We start from the raw sequence: 8,318 nt of genomic DNA on the forward strand, positions 1-8,318 counted from the left end.
TCAAGGCTTCAGTGGTGGGTGAGGCACGCGGTGGCTCGCCAGTCGGCCACGCCTCAAGTCGCGGCAATCGAGCCCGACGAATCTCTCTATGACCTGTTCGATCTGTCGACTGGCTCCACAGAGACTGCATCTGAGTGCGACAGCAGTGATCCAGCGGCGGAGGTTCTGATGGTCGATGGACCACGCGGTCCTCCCGGTTTCCCGGCGCTGGCGGAGGCGACGGCGGAGGCGATACGGAGCATGCCCATGAGGAATATCTCCCCGAGCCCCTCACTTCGCTGCAAAGGGAAGAACTTCGCCGTCGGAACAGGGATGCGCTTCATACTCCTATCATTGGAGAAACTCCCGAGGCTCGTGCCTTAGAGGACGCGCGCTTGGCCAACTTGGCTGAGCGCGCTCGACTGGAGAACCTTCAGTGAGCACTCGATGAGCGTGCGCGGCAACGGGTTCCGGATTCCAGTCGACGTCAACTCTTTCCACAACCGACTCAGGTATATCGAACTCCGATTCAGAATTTAGCAGCTGCAGCCCGTATAGCAGAGTCAATTCAGCCTTCCCAGTCAGAGGCTGGCAGAGGCTTTGTCACATCCCTAGCTTCTGGTTTGCTCTGAGCTAGCTAGTAATGTGTTGCATCATGTTTAAATTTTGCCTAAAATTGAAATGGGGATGTTCAAACCCTAGCATTAAATCAACTCAACTAGGGTGAATTAAAATCTTTTCAATAAACCCAAAAGGTTCCTAAGAAAAGTTCATGATTTCTGGTTAAGGTGGAAACCTCTGCCAAAAATGATGAATATATTCTTAGGTCATTTTTGGATTTTTGAATTAAATCATATTGTATTTGATTTTGGGCATTTAAATACTATAAATAATTTAAATGTTCAAATAAATGTTGGAAATTGTTAAGGGTCACTGAAATAATTCAGAAAGCACCCATAATTGTTTCCAGGATTTTATTAAATGATTTGGTATTTTAAATCAAATCAAAAACAAAATAACAGAAATAAAAAAAGAAATAAGAGAGAGAGAGAGAAGGAAGTTACCTGGCGCCCGCTTACCTGGCCCAGCACGGCCCAGCCCATCTCCACTCCCCCCCTGTCGTCTTCCTCTGCCAGTAGGCAGAGGCGAGGCGTGGCGCGCGCCCGAGAGGCCTCGGCCACCTCCTGCTTCCCCTGGCCACCTCCTGCTTCCTCCTCGACGCCCCGGAGACGCCACGCACCTCCCTGCCTCTCTCCCTCACTCTCCCGCGTCCTCATCCTCTCCCCTGGACCTCTCTCTCACTCGCCCGAACGGAGCCGCCGCCACCGACGAGCTCCCTCGCGGCCACCGCCACCCCCTAGCCTCGCCGATGCGCTCAAAGGCTCCGCCTCGACCCCCTCTTTCTCCCCACCGAGCCACAAGGTCCCGGACACGCTGCAACGCCGCCACCATCGCCGTTTCCATCGCCGGCCGCCGAGGATCTTCACCGTCGATTCGCCGCCGTCTCCGCTTCCCCGAGCTCGTCATCTACCCGATCCGAACCACCGTAAGCTCCTGCACGTTTTGCCCCTAACCCCGTGGCTTGCCGCTCGCCGTAGCCGCCATTTCATAGCTGGCCGTAGCACGCCGCCGCCTGAGCTCGTCGCCGGCGTAGCTCCGGTGACCATTTGGGCACCCTGGCATGCCTAACTCGCTCCCCGCACCGCGTAGCGCCCCGCTAGCCTCTCACCTCGCTCGTTTGCGCACCGTAGCACTAACTCGCCCCAACCCCGAGCTCGGCCGCCGCCTCGGGCTCCACTCCGGCGAACCCCGGCCACCCCCGCACCTCCCGTTGGTCCCCCTAGATGCGCACGGGCACGGGCTACCTCCTGGTGCCCTTGGCGCGTCGATCCGATGCCCCTAGCGCAAGTCCGGCGTCCCCCGCCGTGCTCTGTGGTCGTCGCCGGCTAAACTCCGGCGAGAGCTGACGTGGCCGGTCATTAGGGCCTAACCACCCCGCTAACCCAGGCCTAGAGCCACTGACATGTGGGCCCTAGTGCCCCTAATCTTTAATTAAACTAAACTAACCCCCCTGTCTAACCTGTGTCACTGACGTGTGGACCCCACACGTCAGGTTTGACCTGGACCTGGCCGTTGACTCGCTGACGTCATGCTGGCTTCAGGCTGACGCAGTTAAATCATTTTCTGGATTTATTAATATTCAGGAAATTCCAGAAAATGCCTAAAACTTCTAAAATCATAGAAATTCAACCGTAACTCCAAATTAAATAATTTATATATGAAAAATTATCAGAAAAATTCAAGGAATCCATCTGTACCATTTTCATGCATGTTAGAACAACTTATAGCTGCTGTTGAGCACAAATCAATTAAATGGCATTTGAATAATCACATATGGAGTTTAAATTTGAATTTATATTCAAACCAACTTCATTTAATCTGTTGCTAGTTGCATTAGCTCAAAACACATTCATATTGCCATGTCATGAGCATGCATCATATTGTGCATTGCATTGATTGTGTTCCTTTCTGTGTTGCCGGTATTTGTCCCCTCTCGATAGACGCGATACCGATGATGTGATCGTTGACACTGATGAAGACTCAATGTTATCTTCAGAAGTGCCAGGCAAGCAAAACCCCCTTGTTCATTCCGATACAATCCTACTCTCTCGCTCCTGCTCTCTTTTACTGCATTAGGACAACACCGATTCATCTGTTACTTGCTGCGGTAGCTGAACCCCTTTATCCTTTGCATGACCTGTCATTGCCACAGTAAATAGATGAAACCCACTAGCATGAGTAGGAGTTGTTTGAGCCCTGTTGTGCCTACTCATTCTTGCTTGTTTGTCATGCCTGCTACTGCTTAGAGTTGAGTCAGGTCTGATTCATCAGGGATGAATCAGAGGTGTGTGAACATGTTCTACTGTGTGTGAGCTAAGTGTGTGAACACGATTTGGTAAAGGTAGCAGTGAGAGGCCATGTAGGAGTACATGGTGGGTTGTCTCATTGCAGCCGTCCTCAGGAACTGAGTTCTGTGTTTGTGATCCATGATTCAGCTACTACCATACATTGGGCCCTGAAATATGACCCCGCTCGACTTCTTATTCACCCTTGTCCTCTGTCCAGGAGTTGCAAGTAGTTTCTGGTGTTTGTAGTATGCTGGAGGCCGTGGACAGCGCTGACCGTAGGGGTGGGCTGTGATGCGGTAGGCACGTGGCCGGGTAACCGGGCGCCCGTTTGGTGTCACGGAACCCTGTTCACATCGTTTGGGGCTGTGAGCGAAACTCCGGCCGGATCTCCTCATGGATGGAACCCGAATAGGCGATAAACCTGGACTAGAGACTTGAGTGTTTAGGTAGGTCGTGGTCTACACCCACGTCGGCTTTCGCTTGAAGTCTGTCGAGCACATGTCGTGTGCAGACGCTAAGTGGTGGAAACATGTATGAAGAAGTACACCCCTGCAGGGTTAACATCATCTATTCGAATAGCCGTGTCCGCGGTAAAGGACTTCTGGGTTGCTTATATCAGTTCATAGACAAGTGAAAGTGGATACTCTAAAATACGCAAGATAAGCGTGAGTGCTATGGATGGCGTTCTCGTAGGGAGACGGGAGCGGATCCATAGTGGTGTATTGATATGGTGAATATGTGGACTCGTGTGCGCCACCTCAAAAGTTACATTGCAGTCGTAGTTCAGGATAGCCACCGAGTCAAAGCTGGCTTGCTGCAGTTAAACCCCACCATCCCCTTGTTGATAATGATGCATATGTAGTTAGTTCTGATGTAAGTCTTGCTGGGTACATTTGTACTCACGTTTGCCTATTTTATGTTTTTGCAGAGAGACTTCGGTCTCACTAGTAGTTCCATGTGGACTTCGACGTTTAGCTTGTTACCTCAGCTACGGTCTTGTGCCCTCGGTAGGATTTGGTAGATAGTCAGGCTTCTCAGCCTTTTTCATTATAGATGTATGTACCCAGACATGATAGCTTCCGCTTGTGCTTTGATTTGTATGCTCTGATTGTTGGGTCATGAGACCCATGTTTGTAATATCTCGCTCCTCGGAGCCTATTGAATAAATTACTTGAGTCGTAGAGTCATGTTGTGATGCCATGTTGTATTTGCACATATCGAGCATATTGTGTGTATGTTATTGAAATGCTTGGTATGTGTGGGATCTGACCATCTAGTTGTTTATCTTTAGTAGCCTCTCTTACGGGGAAATGTCTCCTAGTGTTTCCACCGAGCCATGGTAGCTTGCTACTGCTCCGGAACACTTAGGCTGGCCGGCATGTGTCCTTCTTCGTTCCTGTGTCTGTCCCTTCGGGGAAATGTCACGCGATGAATACCGGAGTCCTGTTAGCCCGCTACAGCCCGGTTCACCGGAGTCCTGCTAGCCCAGTGCTACAGCCTGGATTCACTCGCTGATGACCGACACGTTCGATGCTGGGTCATGGATGCCTGTCCCTGTAAGTCTGTGCCACTTTGGGTTTACGACTAGCCATGTCAGCCCGGGCTCCTTATCATATGGATGCTAGCGACACTGTCATATACGTGTGCCAAAAGGCGCAAACGGTCCCGGGCAAAGGTAAGGCGACACCCGTGGGAATACCGTGCGTGAGGCCGCAAAGTGATATGAGGTGTTACATGCTAGATCGATGTGGCATTGAGTCGGGGTCCTGACAGCGTTGGTATCAGAGCTTGACTGCCTGTAGGATTACCAAGCCAAACTGATCGAAGTTGAGTCTAGAAATTCTTTAGTTATATAAGGGAATTGATTGTGGGATGGAACGTAAGGCTCTTTTTACTCCTTTACCTCATGCCCTTCTGATCTGAGTCATCTTATCTTTCCTACGGGGTTAAAGAACTAGGCTATCTCTTCTTTCTATCAGGATCATGTGTTACTAATCCATAGACTTATAAGATTGTTGGATTTAAGCTTGAGTTCAGTTTCTACCTCTGTATGTTAATTATTGATCTCGAGACCCTGATATTGTGCTTCTGAGTGGTTATGCCACCATTTTTGTGAATGTCTCAAATCTTTTCTGAGCATTTACAGCCGTTATGCTGTCCGAGTCACCCCAGGTTTCTGAATAGTCTGAAGCATTTGCAAAATTCCTTCCTCCCATTCCGATGTTCCTTTGGGCCAGATTAACCACACTAATCGGTGAGTTGAGGTAAATTATTGCCTTGACATATATGTTGGAGCTATTATTATGACCCTAGGTGTTTTAGGGAGTCACCTAGTAATCTAGCAATGTTTTGTGTTCCCAGTGTGAAGATTCTGGCCATCATTCTCGAAAGCATCCCGTGGTGCTACTTAGTAGTAGGCATTCTATTCCTGGGTTTTCGAACCAAGATTCACCCTACTTACTTCATGTTGATAGTATTGCTAGTGCCTTTAGGATTATTAGTAACCTTTGCGATAGTCCTTGAAGTCCGTGGTATCTTCTTCTTCCAAATACCATGAACTACTTATGGCAGAAGTTCCTCGTTGAACTGAAATATCACAACCAGGATTATTCTTGATGAGTTCTCCATTATATATTGTGGCTCTGCCAGTTCTACCTTTCTGCATGGGTTATCCGGAAGAAATATGTTGAACTTCGTTCGACATGCTAATCCATGCATCCACAACTTAGAAAATCATATGTTCTTTTGAGTTGTCCCATCTTAGTTGTTTCCGACCCTCGCCTATCAATTGATAGTCAAGAGTATGCGTGCAATCGTTCATCGATACCTATTACTCTTGTGGTCCGTCAAGCCATTCTATCGCGGAATGACTAGGAGAAACAAACTCCAGTACCTCTTCCCTATCCAGGATTGGGTCAAAGAAGTTGTGCTCCACAGAACAAATTGCTAATCCAGCTTTTGTTCTGCTCTATCTTGGAGTATTACCATCTTTATATCGGGATGTTATAGGAATTGCACACCACCCTATGAACTCTTGGTACAGTGATACTTCTTGCCATCATTGTTCATCCCTCGGTTCCTGTGTTATTGTAACCGGAATGTCGACAAGTGAATCGTGATGTGTGAAATCAATACTCCTAGCAACCTTGTTGCTTGGTAGTTAAAGGACAATAATTTCATTCTTAGCGTGTTGGTTATTGAATCATCATTCTAAGATTGATTGTGCTACCTAGTCCTTGTTCTCGGTGCACTCCTCGATCGATGAGTTAGGATTATCTTAAATCTTCGCTCTATTGATCATATCGTCTTGCCTCAAAAAGCAAGATTGTTCTCGAGCTTAGTAACATATCGGTGGTTCGTGATTTTTCGAATATCCTCTCGAAGGTATCACCAGGTTGTCACCTGACTGTTATGTTGAGCTCGTGATCAAGTTGGTTCATCCTGTAAACCACCCTTTCTCCAAGAATCCGTGTTGGATACCCCTGAGCTAGTTGGTTAAGCTAGACAACAACTTGGAGAGTTGGAAGATAAAAGCTTGCCTGACTTAGTTCGTTCCAAAGGGATATTCTTGTGTAGTGTGTGTTGAAGAAGGATGATATCTTCATCGATTGGTCCCTGTGATCAGTTGCTGGACCTATTGTCTTATCAATCCTTTGATTTGAGTGTGGGCTATCGTCAAATCAAATCAGTACCAACGATATTCGTAATGTTGTCTTACTCGTGGTTGATCCCTCGAGCATACATCATTATATCTTTTGGGTCTGACCAATGCTATCACTTGTTCACTTAACTATGGAATTCCTTTTAAAAGGAAACCCAGATGAATTGTTGTTGAGCCCATTGACAACATCCTTATCTCCTCCATGATCTTGTTGGACAACAAGTTAGTGTTGGAAACTTTTGAAAGCATTTTCTTCATGCTAGCTCATGAAGTATTTGTTTGATGAACGGAGTGACTTCCTCTTATACACGTGCATTTGGTGAAAGTTGCCGCCGTGAATTTGAGAAAGTTAGTTTTGCTTCCTCTGGAATCATCCCAAGTCAGTCATGCATATGTGCGAAATATTCTATGGTTTGGAGACTTGCAACCTCCATTCCATATGTGTCCCTAGCACACCAAGCCACTGATTGATTTGTTCAAGGAGAAGAAGTTCCTTCTTAAGAGTATACCGTATGCAAGGATTTTGATATCCTCGTTGATGGTTCCCCACCTGAACTCGGTAGTGTTTTATTATAAGACTACCACGTGGTCATGCTTGTCTGGGACAACGTGTTCACATGTTTGTAGCAGAACCAACTCATGTTTTGGAGTTTGCTATCGTAGTTCATTTCCCGAGAATCTCGCAACGCTATCTCGTCGAATTGTGTTGCAAACTTTCATTTATCTTCCTAGGTTCGATGAGTCTGGAATATCCTGACACCAACCAGATCTGAATCTCAGGCAGATATGATGGTTGGAACATTTCCCCAAGAACTATAATATTGGTTCCTCGATAACTGGTAAAGTGGATGTCGTGGCCAGCACCACCCAGTCGAAAGACCTATTATTGTAGTATCTTGATTGAAGAAGTTGGCCACCTCCCCATAGGGATTTCGTAGGATTACTCCCTAGTTGCCCCTATGGATTTTGAGATCCCGAAGTCCGACCTTTTTACTTGATGTTCTAGATATCAAACCATATCTATAAATGGGTTACGCTAGCACATCAAGGAGAACATTAGAAGCGGAGTGCTAAATGTCTCCCGGTCGATCATCCAGATTTTGTTTCCTTGGCCTCGCTAAGGTGAAATCTGAGAAAGTGTTATCCTCCTTTGCATCTGCATCGCCCATCGCTATTCATCATGGTAGTATGTTGTGTTGTCAGCACCCTTGACACGGATGTTGATAAAATCTTGATGATTATGGAAATGCTCAAGTTCTTGAGAGCACGCACAATCGCTACGTGTTATCATCGGCTCTAACTGGGATTCCTCTCGGTTTCCTCGGCAATGCTATGACCTTTTCAACAGTGAATTCACTCTCTATTGTTGGGTTCTTCCCCAGTTACCAGAATCATTCCCAGCATTTGCATTTTGTTCCCAGCTTGCACCGCCAATGTGCCATTCTACCATGGGTCTCTTCCATTTCCGGTGGTAAGCACATTCATCCATTACGTTGTCTTCAATAAGGTAATCCACATCATCCAAGTCCGAGTATGCCATTCTACCGACCCCCTCCAAACGATCGGTCGAGAATTGCCTTAGGTTGGTTTAAAGAGTTTCAATGATCTTTGAATCAAAGGTAATTCTTTTTGCCACTTAAGGGGATATTTCTACGAGTCACCTTCCCTAAGGTGCATCGTTATGGTATCACGGCAATTCAACTCCTCGCTACGTTGACAACCGATCACCACATTCTTAAGTCTGGATTTGTTGTCTACCTAGTGAACCT

Source organism: Triticum aestivum, chromosome 3B, assembly GCF_018294505.1.
Source record: "Triticum aestivum cultivar Chinese Spring chromosome 3B, IWGSC CS RefSeq v2.1, whole genome shotgun sequence".
In the NCBI taxonomy this organism is placed as follows: domain Eukaryota; kingdom Viridiplantae; phylum Streptophyta; class Magnoliopsida; order Poales; family Poaceae; genus Triticum; species Triticum aestivum.